The sequence below is a fragment of the Aedes aegypti genome, chromosome 3, assembly GCF_002204515.2.
Source record: "Aedes aegypti strain LVP_AGWG chromosome 3, AaegL5.0 Primary Assembly, whole genome shotgun sequence".
Taxonomy (NCBI): Eukaryota; Metazoa; Arthropoda; class Insecta; order Diptera; family Culicidae; genus Aedes; species Aedes aegypti.
In genome coordinates, this window is record NC_035109.1 from 333,829,082 (window position 1) to 333,848,441 (window position 19,360).

Genomic DNA, 19,360 nt, shown 5'->3' on the forward strand with positions numbered 1-19,360 from the left:
GAGAAAACTGCGCTGTCCCAGACGGGGTGCTAGAATAAGAGTGTAAGTCACATGATCGATTTCTCTTCATCGATCCTCTCTTCTGTGATTAAAGGTGACAAGATACGGGTTTGTTAGCATTTTTTCACTTCAGACCGCTTGGCAGCGATGCAATCTTGCATCTTGAGGTGAAATAATGCAGACAAACCCGCAGCTTGTAACCTTTATTTACAGAAATCGATCATGTGACTTACGCCCTTATTCTAACACACGCTTGAGGTGCCATTAGATCGACAAACTCAATGTCCGCTCATTTGAAGTGACCGTTAGCTAACTTCACATTTTCATCCCTACATCCCCAATGGCGTGCAAAGTTACCGTTCGGTAACAAATTATTTCCCCAGTGTAGCACGTTTTCCATTTTGTCTCTAAAATAAGAAACAAAATTAAATTAATTAATTATACATATTAACATTTTTTGTAACGATTTTTTTTCAAATGCATATTCTTTGAAAAAATCTTATAAGCATGTCCACATAATTTATTTAAACGTAGATTTTTAAAACAGCAGTAAATTACAAGTGCATCATTAAAACAGAGTTAATAAGTCAAATTTTTATGTGTTTTATGAGCCCGCATTTTAGGCATCAAAATTTTTTGATCAATTTCTTTAACAACTCAACATCAACATTGAATTGAATTGTTTACCGCCGAGTTTAAACAAGACTTATCTTAAAATAGAGGGAAAATATATAAACTTTTCTGATTTGGGATACGATGGTCGGGATTCTTTATAAAATCATTGAAGTATTATTAGTTGAGAAATTTCCAGAAAAAAATAAAAGGAAATTTGAAAAAAAAAAGTTTTTTCTTAAATTTTTCTTTCTTTTTTAATTGGGAGGTTTGACCAGTACTTGATATTACTATTACAACGACTATTTCAGTCTTAACGTTATGAACGATTTTATTTAATTCTGCCCGACGTTTCGGCCACAGGTTTTGGCCATTTTCAAGGGTATGTACGACTATGATGTACGAAATACAGTTAGTATACAGCATAGTTAATAAAGTCCAGTTTGTATTACATTGTCTACCGTTTTGTCCAGGTTTAAATAATTGTTTATAATCATTGTTCCTGTAGAAATTTTTAAAATGTGAAAGTAAATTTTATGCTCACAGCCTAAACATTCACTTCTACTAATGGATATTTCAAAATGATTATTTTTTTTTTCAAAGCTCTATAGTTGTATAAGCTAATTTGTGCTTTTATACTATTGCGAGTGTGTGGTTGTTCATCGATTTTTTCTGCTTTGTTGGGTTTCGAGAGAGTTCAGCACACCTGCATAAGCTGTGTTAAGATTATCTATATCTGAACTGTGATTCACTATTTTGGGTTACTGGAAATGAGACATATCTCCTAAATTGTAAGCATTGATCCTCTTTTGGCTCTGTCAAGTATGATTGTTATGGTTAAATCAAAGTTGTATTTTTCTTGTATGATACGATTCATAATGCGGTTGTCTCTCGTAGTCTGTTTATGTCTTGTTCTGTTTCTCTAATAACTATTTCCCGTATTCTTCGATATTATTAATATGTGTTTGATGTCCACTAAGCCTAGACTTCAGTTGTTTTTTTGGTCATGCCTATATATGTCTTGTTGTAATATTTACAGGGAATTTTTTGAGATTGTTGTGTCTTTGGAATTGGGTCCTTCACTGGTTACTCAACTTTCAGTTGTTTTGATCGTACGGCATGCTAACTTTACATGGAGGAACCCGGTGTGGGCTATATTGGTTGATAATTGTGGGATGAATGGTATAGACTTGTATGTTATCTGAGTCAGTTGAGAGTTTTAAAGCAATGTTGAATGGGTGGTATGTCTTTGTTAGTTTGGGTTGGTGTTTTTGCTGGGTTGTGACATCGGATTTGAGAATGGTGATATTATGTTATACAATGATGCTGATGGGAGTTTATATTGTCCGTTAGACTGATAATCAATGAATGATAATTCATCAGTCGTCCTGAGGAGATTGGTTTGCCGCACCAACTGGTGCTGAGTGACTGATTATTGTGCCGGTTCAAGGAAGGCCAAAATCCGTGGCCGAAACGTCAGGCAGAATTGAATAAAATCGTTCATAACATTAAGAAAGAGATAGCCGATTAAAATAGTACAATTTTTTCTAAGACTTGAATAACGTGTTGTCTAGGAGTTTCCTTTTAAAATATCAAGAAATGCAGAAACCCAAGTGACCACGCTTATCAAGTTGCCATTAATGCATACATACTGTGCATATGAAGCTAGCATTACTGTATAACTACAATTAAAGTTGATTAAAAGTGGGAAAGGGCCCCACTGTTGTGATAGGGACATCTAAAAGTGATATTGATTTGAAAGATATAAGAGAAAGAAGATCTGAAAATGATATCTAAAATTAACTCCTGGATCACATTTAGCTATTGTAAGACCTAACCAATATCAGAGAGCTATTCAAATTTTGCTATGGCTCGGAAGTTCCAGGATCTGGATCTTCAGATCTTTTACCTCTTATGTCAATGATGATCAGAAATTCGCTTCTGCTCGGGTAGAACAATATTGAAGTTTAAATGTATAACATAAACTCGACATGTATGGGACCCTTTCCTCAATCAACCTGTATAACCTGTGGTTATACAGCTAGCTTCATATGAACCGTATTTAGGCATAAATTGCAGCTTGAGCAGCATGGTAACTTCGGTAATGTTAAAAACTATCAAAATTATTTTTCATAAAAAAGATGAATAACTTTTTTAACCTAAACTTTATGAAACGTGAAACAAATCTCAAGAACAAATTTTTAGAGATTTAGAATAGTTATAATCAAATCGTATAGCCAAAATTGTAGTCTTTGTACCAATTATGGCAAAAGTGCTCTTGGCATTCGCCATAAAGGTGTACCAATAATAGACTATCAGCTATTAGCACAAAATGAACTCAAATTCCCTACAGAAGTATAGACCATCAGCTATTAGCACAAAATGAACTCAAATTCCCTACAGAAGTATAAACATTTTTCAAAATGTATTGTTAAATTGGTATTAATTAAATTTGCAATAAAGGTGAGAAGTTCTCAAAGTGATATGAAAATTCAAAACGTGATTCAGCCTTCCCGGTAAGTGCTTTGATACTAAAATTTGCAACGAAAACCATGAGAGATAGAAAACAAATATTTTAATCAAATTGATAATATACAAAATCGTGGAAAAGCATTCGACCATCCTAGGCCATATTTGTCGAACTCAGAGCTAGATTAAAATTTTCTCAAGCAAGGTATAAAAATCGAAATGTATGGGTTTGACTTTTACTACTGAAGAAAATTGACTGTATTAGAATCTTACATCGAATTATTGTGATTGTTTCTTCCAGTTTAGTCTTCTAATAGTCCTCTTTATTTATTAAAGCTTATTCAGATCTTTGTATAAAATGCATCGTTTTCAAACTATACAATTTTAATATTTACGCCCTTTTTAAAGCAGCTTTTCAAAATATAGACGGCAAGTGTCATATTTTATAGCAACTAATACACGCGCAAAGACTTATTTGCTATATTCAAAATAGTCAGTCTGAAAATATAATTTTCGTGTGCGTTTCGAGCTGGAAATGCTCATTGATAAGCTTTCGCCGTGGGGATACACTGCCGAAGCGTTGATTTCCACACAAGCTATGCAAAGATCCTCCCTAGCACGAAACGAATCTCGTTCTCGTGTGAATCAGCTGGCGTTGCGTTGGTTCTACCCTCCCAATTTGTAAGTCACCCCTTCGAGAGCGTCGACATGGTACTTGCATTTTGATATTGTGTATTCAATTTTTCATATCAAGTGGTACCTCTGGTTGTTTCCAGAACAGGGAGCGTCAAATCCCCGTTATTGTTTGCTTTTGGTAGTAGAGCAATGCGGGGCAACAGTTTGCATCTAACGTTTCTCAGATGATAGCTATTGTACTAGAAGCATTTAAGCTCCGTCTTGTTAGGGAAATTATGTCCAAGCTTATTACCTTCAAATTTGTGTTTCAAGGAATATAAGATTCAGTAATGAAAATATAACCCGTACAGTGTTTTGAGGGTTTCTTCATCGTATGCTGTAGGAAACTCCACTGCAAATTTTTGCCCCGAACTACTCTACGGTTGTGGTCCCGATTGAGATATTGTCTTACAGCTGGGAAGGAGGTGCGTTTGTGTTGATTGTTTACCGACTGAATGCCACACGCTTATTATGATTCATAAATATGTCTTTATTGCGAGATTATAGGGAGAAAATGCCCGTTGCCACACAGAGGGATGAATAGCCCGAATTAGGGCAACGGGTGGCAAATGGGAAAAAAACTGCACAAACGGTGAAAGATGCAGATGCAAGGGGTCAATGGGAGAAGTGTGGCTCGCATTAGCGGATGCAAATTGGTGAGACGGCATTCCATCATTAACTCTTTAATTGAATCAGAGTTCATTGATGAAGAAGATGATGAAATATTGGATAGGGTTGAAGCATGGAAGTGACGTCGTAGTTTTTGTTCAAAAACTTCCAAAATACTAGATTTCTTCAACATGAGCCCTCAATATTTATGGTGACAACATGTCTACTTGAAGGATTCAAATGAAGAGCTATTTGTTTATGTGGGAATATTATAAGTTGAGTTTTGAAAGCATTAGGAGATATCTTCCATTTTTGCAAGTATGAAGAAAAACTATCGAAACTTTTTTTGCACTCTACTACAGATGACACGCAGGCTTCGTTCTTTGGTGGAGAGGCCTGTGTCATCCGCAAACAAAGATTTTTGACATGCCCGAGGTAACTCTCGTAAGACAGAAGTTAAAATATTGGTCACGAAATGCTGCCTTGAAGAACATCACCTCATACAGGAAGGCATTCAGACTTTGAGTTCTAATAATCAACCTGAAGTGTACGATTTGTGTTTGTATGTTGGAAAATTAAAGTTTTGTAATCTTACTATTAAGCCTTCATGCCAAACACTGTCGAATGTTTTTTCTATGTATAGAAGAGCAAGACCAGTAGAATAGCCTTCAGATTTGATGGAACGAATCAAATTTATTACACGTAAAAGTTGATGAGTGGTCGAATGTCCATGGCGAAATCCGAACTGTTCATTGGCAAAAATTGAATTTTCATTGATGTGGACCATCATTCTGTTCAAAATGACCTTTTCAAAAAGTTAACTGATAGAGGAAAGCAAACTGATTGTACAATAGGTAGACGCTTCTGCAGGAAACTTGTCTGGTTTTTAAATAATTAAAATTAAATTGAAAAATATGCGATTTGTTAAAAATATCAATCAACAATCTTGTCAAGCAACTTCCTGGATGTTTCTTGATGAGGATGTAAAAAATTCCATCATTTTTTCATGATAGTTCTCACTTCTTCTGCATCGGTCACCCAAGAATTTTCGAAAACGTTCGTTTGATTGAAAATGCTTTCGAAATCCTGAGTAACTTGATTTTCATTTGGACTAGTGAGTACTAAATTAAAATTGTGCGCGCCTTCAAACTGAATAGCAAGTTTTTGAGCTTTTTCGCAATTAGTTAATAATTATTTGTTTTCCTCTTTCAATGCCGGTATTGGCTTCTGAGTTTTTTTTTATTTTTTCAAAATTTAAGATAATTTCCAAAAGGGCTTAGAGCCAGTGTCCAATTGAAATTTCAGAGAATTCTATTTTCAATTTTTTTGTTTCTTAATTGTGAAAAACGTTTCTTGATTTCTTTCTGCAAATCCTGCCATATAATTTTCATAGCAGGATCGCAAGTGCGTTGAAATTTCCTTCTCCTCATACGTTTCTAAGATGGATCAAGAGTTTAATATCATCGTCTATAATCACGGATTCAAATTTTACTTCACATTATAATTGCAACGCCCCTTGCTTCAACAATGGAATAAGTAAGAGTTTCGAGAGCATTGTCAATATCATTTTTTGTTTGTGAAGAAATGTTAACATCAAGATTATTATCGATATATGTTTCATATGTATTCCAGTCGTCTCGAAAATAATTGAAAGTGGAGCTGAAATGATTGAGAATCGCTTCATAGGATATTTGAAATGAAAGTGATCAAAATCAAAATCAGCATGAGTAATCAGTTGGCTACAAAGATGACTAAAGTCGGTTAAGACCAAATCAATCGTTGATGCGTTTCTATAACATGTAGGGCTATCAGGATATTGAATTGAGAAATATCCTGAAGAGCACTCATCAAATAAAATTCTGCCGTTGGAATTACTTTGAGAAATATTCCATGACCGATGTTTGGCATCAAAGTCACCAATGACAAATTTTTTTGACTTATTGCGAGTCAATTTTCGCAAGTCAGTTTGGAGCAAATTAACTTGCTGTCCAGAGCATTGAAAAGACAAATAGGCAGCTATGAAAGTATATTTACCAAGCTGTGTTTCAACAGAAACACCTAAAGTTTCAAAAACTTTAGTTTCAAATGTCGAAAACAGTTGATGTTTTATACGCCTATGAATGATGATTGCGATCATAACGATAAACAAAAAAGTTAGGATCTCTTTAGAGTTGGGATCCAGGTTTTAAATAAGTTTCAGCAATAACTGCTATATGTACGTTATTACCTGTTAGAAAATTAAACAGCTCGTCCTCTTTACCATTCAGAGAACGAGGATTCCAATTTAAAATATTTAAATTATTATTTGGATCCACTAGAAAAACGCAATCCAATAAAAATTTGATTTGTAAATTTTACATCTTCTTGGACTGCTTCAGTCAAAGTGGTGGTATTGAATATTGCATCAATCATTTGGTTCAATTGTTCAGTTAAAAAATCAAAATCAGAGGTTAAAATTTGACTAGAAGTAGGTGTATCTTCCGATGATTTTTTTTTGGATAATTCGTTGATGAAGAGACGGAATAGGAATTACCTACGGCAGCAGGTTTTTTTTTTCTAAATAATATAAAACTATTACGGTTACTTGTAGTATGAAAAGGAAGGATTTTAAATTATCCTTCACAATATCAACATAGGATTTTTCTTGGGTAGATCCACTCGATATTAAAAGATTCGAACGGCTACCGGACGGAATAAAATTAGTTTGTGAATGACCATGATTATAATCTTCCTGAAGGGTATGATTCTTAATCAAGCGATCGTTAACTGAAAAATGAGCATTGTTCGATACTCTACCAGGGGAATTCCGAAAACGATCATTACCGTTCATATGCCTGGCATGAGCCTCGACAACTCACCTACGCGAAGGGCAATCCCAAAAGTTAGATTTATGAAGACCCTCGCAATTTGCACACATAATTTTTGTGATATCATCCTTCACAGGACAGACGTCCTTGGCGTGCGAAGAACCTCCGCAAATCATGCATTTAGCAGCAATGTCACAATGTTTTGTACCATGACCCCACTTTTGGCTCCGACGGCACTGAGTGGGTTTCCGGAAATTTCCTCCATGTTTCTGGAAATGTTCCCATGTCACATGGACATCGAACATAAGGCTTGCTTTTTCTTAAGCTTAAATATTTTTGTTAAAGTGAACTTAATAATGTTCTTGAGAAACCCCTTTCCGAAGCATGGCAGATTGGGTTCTCTTTTTCATAATGATTACTTGGACTGTAAATCATTTATTCCATTTTTGATCTCTTCAGGTGACTTATAGTCACTTGAGAGACCTTTTAAGACAACTTTGAACAAAGGTTCAGATTTGTCATCATAAGTAAAAAGTTGTGCTTCTTCTCTTCAAGATGTATGAGAAGAAGTTCGCGAATTCTAAGAATTTCCGGCAAAACACGACAGTATCCTTTCTTGGTTATTTGGAAGGAGACCTTGATTCCTCTAATGGAGTTCAAGATCTCCTGCATATATCCCCCAAATTCGGGACAATTGATCACGATAGGCGGAACTCTTTGCTTTCTCACTTGAATCAAAGTGCCAGGGCTAGAGACTGCTTCGAAAAATTTGGCTACAGCATCGAACCAAAGACACAATTATCAACATTATCCATTTCACCCTTGGAATAAAGTGCGCATTCCGGAGAAACGTCTTTTCTTCGGCTGAAAGTCTCGATAATAAAGACAATTCATTCATTCATTCATTCTTTTCTTCCATTCTTGTCACGTTCAGTGACAGTTTTAAACTCCACTTATTAGGAAGGAAGTTGTGAATTCAGAGATTCACCCTTTCTTTTGTTTGTAGTTGCAACCATGTTTAGTGAATAAACGAAAGACGTGAACTCCTGAGAGGTTTTTTTTTCCAAGACGGTGTCCAAGAATGATTACCACCGCAAGTTTTCGCTAACGGATCTAACGAAAAATCGAAGGCATGGATCCAAACAAGGATCGTAAATGGATCAATGGTAGGGTTTCGTTCTACTTCGTCGTAAGCGCTATTATTCGTCGTATCAAACTTAAAATATTTCACTACGGCGGATGTTCCAACTTACCTGCAGAATACATTCATATTCCAAGAGTACTATCGAGACTGAATTTCATCACTTTGAAATGCAAGCTGTAAAGTCATCATTGTTGCCAAAACGAATGACGGGCTACGTAGCCTTAACCTGGGAGGGAGAAACCAATACGAAATTTATGTACGTCAAGGTGAGCCAAGATTCTGCTGTCACGAACTGTCACTGTGAGCCCAGATCTGAAACAATGGACAAACATGATAAAAGCGCGTAATTAATTAAAACACATTTTTGCATTTTATCAAATGTGACAAAAAATCGATTGAAAAGCTATTCATGCTTATTCAAAAGTAATGTCACAATAGCACCTTCTATTCTGATTGAATATAGAGTATGCAAATACGCATCATTTTACTTTTTTCAATAAAAACGAAAATGAAATGCATAGAAAACTTTGGCCCTTTTTCCATGTTTGTCCAGAACGATCGAAGGAACACAACAAAAGAAAACTACAGATTTTCATCAAGTCTGCCTTGATTGTCGTTGGCAAGCTGGAGTTTTCTTGCAGTTCGAAATAACTTTGTGTCATATTTCGTGTGTAGTATCGGTGTCTCCCTCCCAGGCCTTAACGATCGACTTCAGTCACGCCACTTTATGATACAAGTTTCTTCCCGCCCCTCCTGTGTGATTTACTTCGCCGTGCACTTATTTTCACTATGGAAAACCTTCGTACTTCTTCACTGAAGTATTTCATTCCAATCACATGCCGTAAAAGTTCTATTATTTACGAAATTTTATGAAATTTCCTCGCCGACCGCGGAAAATTGAGAATGTAAACAAAGTTCAATCCGTCGTACTGAGAAAAAAAATGTTTGTGCGCATCAATGTGTGCGCGATGCTCGACGTATATATACGGTTCCTTTGATTGTATTGTTTTCGCTGCACTGTGAGCAAATGCCATAATTGTACGCTCAAAAGGAAATGTGTTCATATGTTTGGGCTGAATTTTGATGTCGAACAATGAATTTTAAAGGAAATTAGTGTATTCCATCATGCTGAAGGAATGGAGGGAGATGCCCATAGATCTATATATTCTAATAAAACATTTTATTATAGCGTTGATATATTGTGCTTTGACCAGTCAATATATCCCAGGAAGCGATAAGTTGTGAGACGAATCTGGAAACTGATTGCGACAGAATTGAAAACGATACGACGGATTGAGAATACGGTAAGCTGCATTTTCTTTACATTATTTCCAAAAAGAGATCAAGATTAATCAAAATCTTATTGGACAATGCTAAAGCCATTTTGAGAAAGAGTTTTTTGGCATCGGTTTGTATCAGCATCATTCACTGCAATACGGGGAAAATTGCAGTTCTCACTGATCAATGCTTAATACGATGGATACTAGCACATCACCCTATAAAAAAGTACTGTTTATGTAGCACTGACGTACCGTTCCGTGAGCACTAATAAGTACTGTTTTATTGCTTTAGGTAGATTTTGGAAAAAAAATTGAATCGTGTGCGCACATCACAAAGGTATGATGCGCACTGCTGAGATCAAGTTAAGTTTGACAACTGTAAGAATATAGAAGCGAAAGCGTCAGAGTAACACGACAAAGGAAACGGGATTTATGATCCGAACGGAAATTAAAAAAAAAACTTACTCGAAACATTATGTATTTGTTCATGACACTATGTTTACATCCTTGATGAGAGGCACACTAATCCAGCCATTGTAAGCTGACACTAATTGGTTCTCAATATTGACTTATCGGTAATTGATCCTATTATGTATTTACAATTATTCAAATCGATACGTTTATTTTCTTCATACATATTAATATTACCTTTGTGACTCATTCGCAAACAAAAAGTTTGTATTCTTCATACAAACATATACTGCAGTTCTACGAATAACTGTCTTGCGCTCTATCAGACCATAGCATGTGACAAATATGTTTAAAAAAGCAAAAAATATATTCAAATAATAAACACGCTGATAAACCACGTGTTGCATAATCTCGCTCTCTAAATAGGAGCCCAATCATCCCAACGGCCACTTATAATACTCTCAGAGAGCGTTTTCCACCCAACCCCCCTTTTCCAAACGGCATTACCATCTTTTCCTATTCCCGAAGAGAGCTCGAAAAAGATATCCCAAACAAGCCGCCATTGTTGGTTGAATCGTGCTTGAAAGCAGCCATGACAAGCGCGCACCCAAATTGTTTGCTCAACGTGCGCTCCCCTTTTTGTGTTCCGTTCCGTGGTGATGATAGTCTGGGGGAAGTTTAGAACGCTTGCTCCAAACACACCACGAGCACAAACGATTCTCTTTCTCACTCGACGACAATCGGCGCTCCCCTCGCAACCCCTTGTACAACATGACGGAACAAACCAAACATGACTTTTGTATTGCGTGTTGCGGACCGCGCGCTCGCTCTCTCGGAACAATGGCGCTTTTTTCTTGTGTCGTCGTCGTCGTCATTCTCGTTGTATTGGGGGGAAGAAAGAGATTAATAGAGGAAAAACCACACCCGCTAATTTTCTTATTGGTTGACGACGAGGGGAGCAAAGTTGAAAGATTTCTTTCGTTTTCGCTGAGAACAATGGAGAAGAAGGTTTGGGGCTTTCACATGATGCTGTTGAATGCCAGATCAGGCTGTCTGTCATTGCAAGGTTATGACGTGCTGCCGCGTAGTTTTATTACCCAATAACGATTTTTTTTTGTAAGGACGAGCAGTTTTTTTCTCAATTTTCACTTTCAAAAGGCCAGTCTTGAAGGTTATCGAATGTTTACACACTGCTGGTGTAAACAAAACTAACACACGAAATGAAAGAAATTGGAGATAATAAAAAGATCACTCGAAAGGAACGACTGCACTAAGAAATCATCTAATTTACTTTCTGATAAATGTCACTCGCCGAGGACTTCTTGTTGCAACGAATAAAAGAGAAATAAGAAACAGAACAAAGCCTAAACAAATAAAGCTATGAGAATATCTACTTCAGTCACATAATATGTCTGCTTCGTTGCATCACGAAATGAAACGATTCTTCGGGAAAATGGGTCATAGTGGGAGAAGGAAAACCTTTAATTGGTCAAAATCCTGCAGTTGTTCTAATATAGAGCATTTTCAGCTCAAAATGCAAATCGCAAAGACACAATCGTATCCGAATTAAATGAAATTTCGCGCATGTATCTGTAGCTTCCCTTACTACATTTTCCATCAAAATTGTAGATAAATAGGGGTACAATAATTTGAAAACAACTAAAGAATGGTACATTTGATTAAAACGGCTTTTCCTACAAAGTTTCAGGAATGAACAAAGAATATCAGAAAAATTACATTGAGGGGAAAAGATGCGACACACCTTCCGAATTAGAGTTGGAGAACTCTGTTACACAAGTATGGCACAATTCAAATTTTAAAGCAATGACATATAGCCTTTATTCAAATGTAGATTTGCTATGTTGTTTTCTTTCGGTGTGTTTTTTTTTTCTGATAGCGATTGTTATTTCCTGAAAGTTTGCAGAAGACTCAACTTTTATACAATTCACTCCTTTTGTACAGGCTTTTTCAAAACGTAATCTAGGAAACTTAACAAATTTTCCAGAGAAAATAACATATCGTATGGATAGTTCATTTTTATATCGCCCTATATCAATGAACAATTCTTAGATAATAAATCACATGGACCATTGAGTAATAATGCAGTATCATATATTCATACATGTTTTTCGGATATCTTTACTCGTTGTTTATACAGAAAAAAAATCGTCCTTTGTACTCCAGTCGTTTATTAGAGTCGTCGAAATCCCATTACCACGTGTTATTTCCGTGCGCGGGCGCATAGGAGAACTCCAAGAAAGCAATCGTTTTGGAAAACTCAACCACCACTGAAGTGGTGATGTGGCTGAGTTCATAGGTAGAGGGGTACGAGGTGCTGAAAACGTTTTTTGTTTTCTTTATCTTCATACAAACAAAGCATTTGTACGACCGCTCCGGTATACTGGTATGGAAAAACGGTTTCTCTTTGCACAAGCAGCAACAGCACAGCAATAATGCTGGGATTCAGAGCTTGGGAGAATGGATTTTCTCTGTTTATTGTTGGTTGACACTTCTTACCGGAGAGGGGGGGCGGTTGTGTATGCTGAGAGACTCAGATTTTGAAACGAGAAGCGTGTGTGTTGATATGTACATGCGGTAGAGTTGAGTAGTATCGACAAGTCCGACACTCTCCATCGAACATCAGAAAGACTTCTCATGATAAAATAAATTGCAATTGCAATATAAAAATCTAAAAAAACAAGGTTGCAATTGAAATTAATTAGCATATATGTATGTATCTTCTTCTTTCTTCTTTCTGGCGTTAAGTCTCCACTAGGACAGAGCCTGCTTCTCTCTGTTCTTATGAGCGCTTCCACAGTTATTAACTGAGAGCTTACTATGCCAATGACCATTTTTGCATGCGTATATCGTGTGGCAGGTACGAAGATACTTTATGCCCTGGGTAGTCGAGAAAATTTCCAACCCGAAAAGATCCTCGACCGGTGGGATTCGAACCCACGACCCTCAGCTTGGTCATGCTGAATAGCTGCGCGTTTACCGCTACGGCTATCTGGGCCCTGTATGTATGTATATAGACATTAATTTACTACGTTCAATTTATACTTTTTGCAAAGGGAACACAAAGTGCGACCCAAATGAATAATTTATTGCGAATACATCTCATCATTCACTTCCCCTCCGAAGGAAGTCGTCACTATAACTTGACTTTTAAGTAATAAGTGACAATCTCGGGATGGGATTAGATCCCATGTCCTCCCCGTGAGAAATTTTATGATTATTTCTTATTGTTTTCTTAAATTTTAGAACGAACAGATTTCGGGTTCTCCAGATTTGTGCTCTAGCAAAATGAGGTGGCTTCGACGCATGTTTACCTTAATGTCGTTGGGCATTGAGGCAAACAGTGGCGCGGGAAGTGGGTAGGACAGGTAGGACATGTACTACCCCCAAAAATACCTGGGTAGGACAGTCAAAGGATTGTCCTACCCACGATTTATCAAAAAAAAACTAGATCAGCAGAAAGCTTGAAAATAAATTCAACTACCGTCGTGCGGGGTGACATTGGTCCATAAGGGCCAACATTTTTACAGCAAACTGATGCCAAAATAATGGGAACAATGTGTCAAGCTTCAAGAATACGTTACACATAGTCAATAGCTGGCCATAGATTAGTTTTTTGGCGTTCATACTAGCCATAAGATTCATCGGAAGAGGCGGTCAAAGTCATCCCCTAGGCTCAATGTCACCCTGCATGGCGGTATTTATCATCTTTCAATATACAAGCCCTCGTGGTCGGTTCCTTAGACATATCTACAGCCAACCGTAAATGTTCTGAAATAAATTGCCATGAGCGTTCCTGGAAGTAATTCTTGAGAAGTTTCTGAAACATCCATAGTGAATTGTCAGAAGATTATTGAAGAATTTTTGGATGAAGTTATGGATTAATCGCATCATCGAGCACGAGTGTGTTGGTGCTAGCGATTTCTGAAAGTGCAATCACTCTTGACTTGATGTTATCTATCAAATTATTGCTGAATTTCTTAACGATGTGTAAGGCAATTCCTATAGAACTTCCACAGTTAGATCCTGAAAAATGATTTCATCAAACCTTCCTCTGAGATTTGTGGCATAATTCATTAAAATATTTAGAGCAGATTATGACGATTTTCTTAATTTTTTTTTGTTTTTGTTTTGCAGGATTGTTGAAGATATTCCAATGAAATATATGAAGGAGTTTCTGGACGATGAAACATTCTTCAAAAATCTTCAGTTTCTTACGAAACCTTTGGATTTTAACCACTTAGGGGGAATTCCGGGGCAAAAAAGCTCCATAAATTAATAGAATTTTGACTGTTCGTCAATGTGCTATCGAGGAAATTAGAACAATCTGGCTGGTTGTAAAGACAAGCAGTGTGGTCTACTCTTGTCTAATTTGTTTAATAAAATAGATTTGAAAAGGATATTATAGGCTGATTTTAGATTTTTTTAGAAACTTTGTCCTTTTATATGCAAGTCTCTAAAGTCTCTTTTTAACAAAAAAAGTGATATCAAAAGTCTCCTTTTCCTAAAAATGCTTGCATTGAATTCTGAAGCAAAATTGTACAGGCTGCAGAGAAACCTTCAGAGACTTTAACGGGTTCAACAAGCTCTTCAGTCTCAGATTCCCCTAGGAATAGCTTCAGGAATTATTCTACAGGAATCTCTTCCGAAATTTTTCTAGATATTTATTTACCGATTCTCCCAGAAATTATTTCAACGATTTTCCAAAGGATGCTTAGAAGAATTTCCACCGAATTTGCTCCAAAGCTACTACCTCCAGTAATTTATTCAGGTATTACCTTGATTTTCTTTTCCAAACTAGCCTAGAATTTCCACCAGATATTTTTTCATTATTCTTTCAACTGCATTCTCCAGATGTTCCTCAAGGAGATCTTTCTAAGATATCTACACAATTTCGTCTGAGGAAATCCTCAAAGGTTTATTTCAGAGTATCTGAAAAACGGGTCTACCCCGTTTGGCATAATGCCATTTGGCATAATGCCGTTTGGAACACAGTCGTTTGGCATAATAGTCATTTGGCATAACAGTCGTTTGGCATAATAGTCGTTTGGCATAATGGTCGTTTGGCATAATTTGAAAAAGGAAGATACTGCAGTGGTACAGTAATATGCTGTACCATAAGATGCATCATGTTCCTTTTTTTTCAAATGACATGGAATAACTTAGGCGTTGGATATATTTTTGTTAAAAATGCGCCATAATATCCCGCACTCATGACCCCGGAAGTCACGTATGATGCAATTCCAAAAGAGCTTTAATGGATATTGGTTTCCTTGAAAAATGATGATTAAAAGTATGCCCTATCACTAACTGACAACGGAATGTACGATCGTGAGCAGTTTATACACACCCCTTTGCTTAATGGAAGGAATTTGATCAAATTCAATGTTTTTCACAATTATGCCAAACGGCTATTATGCCTAATGACGATTATGCCAAACGACCGTTATGCCAAATGGCATTATTTCAAACAGCTATTATGCCAATCGACTGTATGCCAAACGGCATTATGCCAAACGGGGTAGACCCCTGAAAAACAATAGCTAACGGGTTTTTCAAGAAATCTTGCAAGAATTCATCCTTCTGTTCTGTTCAATTCATCCCAGAAATCCAAAGTTCCTTGAAGGGTACTTAAAAAAACAATTATTTTTCTAGAAATTTATCCAGCATTTCATCTAAAACTCCTGCAGTTTTCTTTCCAAACACCAGCTTATACTACAACAATTTTCCCAATAATTCCTCCGAACATTCCTACACAAACTTCTATAGAGATTCTATACAATGTTTTTCGATTACAAAATCCCGCGAAATGCTATCTCGAGATTCGATTGATTTTGTTTTAAGATTATTTTAGCAAATTATCTAGGAAATCTGCTGAGACTTTCTCAAGAGTCCAGGCGTTATATTAAAGATCATTGTTCTTTAAGAGTGCCCTTGAAACTGCGAGTGCCACTAGTTTTGGATGAAACATTGGATAAAATCTTAGAGGAGTTGGAACTTTCTTGAAAAATTCCACAAAGAATTTTTAAAGGCATCCTGATGATGTCTTTGGGGAAATTCCATTTCTGTGATTCTCTTGGGTAAATGCAGGTTGAATTCTGGAGGCAACCAACACAAAATTCTTGAAGAAATTCCCTTAGAAATTTTCGTAAAGTAATATCTGAACATTTTATCTAAGGTACCCCGGGGCAAGTGGGACATAAAAAAACGATAGTTCAAACAAATTGTTCAATAAAATTTTGAAATGTCAATATTTCTCAAATCCAACTACACCATCACATTTTGGCAACACATTTGCTGGTGTGTGCATGAATTTGGTCGAATAATTTCGAAATTGTGAAAACTTTAGAAGAAAGTTTTAGAATGAGCCATTAGACGCAGTTACCTCGCCAAACGGGGCAAGTGGGACACATCCAGTTTCAAGCGTCAATCCACATCAGTAAGTCAACCATTACAATAATAGGATTGATAAATCATAGTATATAATTTTGAGTACATTTTTGATGTACATAAGGGATCAATCATAAAATACGTAACGCTTTAGGAAGAAAACGTGTGTTTAATAGTATGTCACGTCACACTTAATATTAACTGAAAAATCCTCAATAAAAGTGTGAAAAGGAATAAAACTCGTTCAAAATATATCATTTATAAGTTATTTATTAAAAGTAGCACATAAATTTTCAATAATTTACGAAACTGTAATATGTTCTGTCATTATTTATATGCATGGCAGAAAACCCCTTAATGGGGTGGAATTGTTTTCCGTAACTACTAAATTTGGTAGAAATAACTAATAAAGTTCAATTAAAACAAAAAAGTAATCGTTCCCATGATGCATTTCAAATTTCATCCCAGTCTTTGTTCAATTATGAATTCGTATTTCAAAAATTTAAAAATAAATAAAAGAATATATAGAAGAATTACACATTTCTTCTCCCTCTTATGCAATTACGTAAGTTGAGATTGATCTTTTTTGATAAAAATCATTTGTTTGAATGTTTTAATGCTACTCTATGAGAAAATGTTTGAAACATGTAGGAAAAGTTTTGATTAGGTCCCACTTACCCCAGGTATGAACATATTTTAGGGTAAGTTAGACCATCAAACATTTCATATGAAATGAAAACAAAATACCGTAATTTCGGGTGAAATTGATCACTTTTCACGGTTTTTCTTGTCTGATTTCTATAATGTTGACAATGTCAAACAACTGAATGCAGGAAAACAAGTATGAAGGTGAGCCTCATTGACTCAAGTACAGAAATTTCCTAACAAATGCAACAAAAGCGCTAAAAAATATCTCTAAAATAAAAAATCGAGAGATCTCATTTCGGGGTGAAATTGATCACTTATCAATGCGATTGTTGTTAGTTTTCAAAACAACTCTACATTATAAAGTTTAGCTTCCTGAATCCGAATATGCTTGCCTAATTCTTAACAATACAATATTTATAGAAATAATGAATATTTTAATTTCAAGAATAACACAGGAAGCGCCTACAAGTATGCAATTTCCTAAGGAATTTCCTGATATCTAACAAAAATTCATTTATATCAACCAAATCAGCGAATTGGTACGAGTTTTGGTTATACAATCTAGTTTGGGAATATTTCTTAAGCATACTCACAAACTTTCAGGATTATACCATGTCCAAATCCTTGTCTAGAATCAGAATTTTTTTGACGCTTGTCAATACTGCACCGTACATGGTTTTGAAATTTTACATTATTTTCATAGAAATGAATATTTTTGAACGCAAAAAACTTCACAACGCACAGTTTGGATATACTTACGACAAACAACGTTCATTCACTGCAGGTTACATTGATATTTGTGCTCCATTAGGAAGAAATAAAATCGAGTGACACAGTGATCAATTTCACCCGAATTTACGGTACCGGTTTATCGTTAGCAGCTTGTAATAATACTTAAAATTGTAGCTTACTGATGGATATTCGATTTATAACACATTTATTTTTTGCGAGCCAATGCAAAACGTGAAACGTGTCACAATTTATCAAGCAAGTTGAAAATGGCGCTGAATTGACAACTGTTACATAAACGACATGGTAATAAAAATAAGAGAATTTTTGTACTTAATACATAACTTGTCATTGTATCTTCAACATTCTAGTCGAATACCCCCATGAAAAACTTTTCCTAAGTGAGCTATGACGGAACGTCCCACTTACCCCGGATTCTCACTTGCCCCGCGGTACCTTAAATGAATTTCATATGAAATTCTAGGAGAAAATCAAGTAATTAAGAAAAAGTTGGATTTTCAAGTGTCTGCTCTGATGCTATGAAGAATCAAACTCTTATCTCCTGGCTCTTAATAGGTTTCGTTTTTTTTTTTTTGTTGGATCCTGTTTGGTCTCTTTTCAGCCTCTTTCAGGTTCTTTTTAAGTCTCTTTTTTTCAGGCAAGATCTCTCTTATTTCCTATTTTAAGGCATTCAGTTGCTACGAGTTGGAAAGCATTCTTAGTCTTGTGGTAACGAAAAACAAACTAGTTTTGAGAAAATATACTTTGAACTTTCAATACAATTTTCAATTCTATGCAAATTGTATGAGAGTCAGAAAAGCTTGTTTTCTAAGAATTATGTTGTTTCTTCTGTTAAGCGGGAAAGTCACCTGAAACCATTGTAAGAATGCTTGAAAACAGAAGAATTTCCTCAACTCATTCAAAACCGACCAAAATGTAACTTACACCCCTTTGCGTTTGAGCCCTTCAAAAATTAAAATTTCCAGTCTAGGATTTCATAGAATTAAAATTTTTCTTAGCTTCTATGTGCACAAAATATTTGCCAACGTTTGTCTTACCCATGGTTTTGAACGTGGACGCGCCTCTGAAGGCAAATTATGTTACTCACATCAGTCCACAATAGGGCAATATTCAAAACTGAAGAGGCAATAGATGGCTATTTTTCAGTGGTAGGGTGTCGGTACCAAAGGTTGTAACGTACCAGTATATTGTACTATGGAATAAAACTTATATTGCTTAATAAAAACGAACTTGCGCTTTTTTATGGATAGATCGTCTCTAGTTTAGTCGATTTTCCTAATTTCAGATTATTATTTATCAAAAAGTCATATTAATAATTAAGGTCTCCCAAAAAAATTTTGCTCCCTTGCACCAATAGTTGCCGTCGTGGATCATCTGATGAAAACATTTTTTTTAGATAGATATTAGAAAAAAGAAGAAATGTCCCACAGATGATCTTTATGCTTCATTCGAAAAATTTGAGTTGCTTCTACGAGGGAAAAATGCTAAACCAATATATAAACCAACTATTTTGCTTTAAATTCATTATATCATTCCCGAACGTCTAC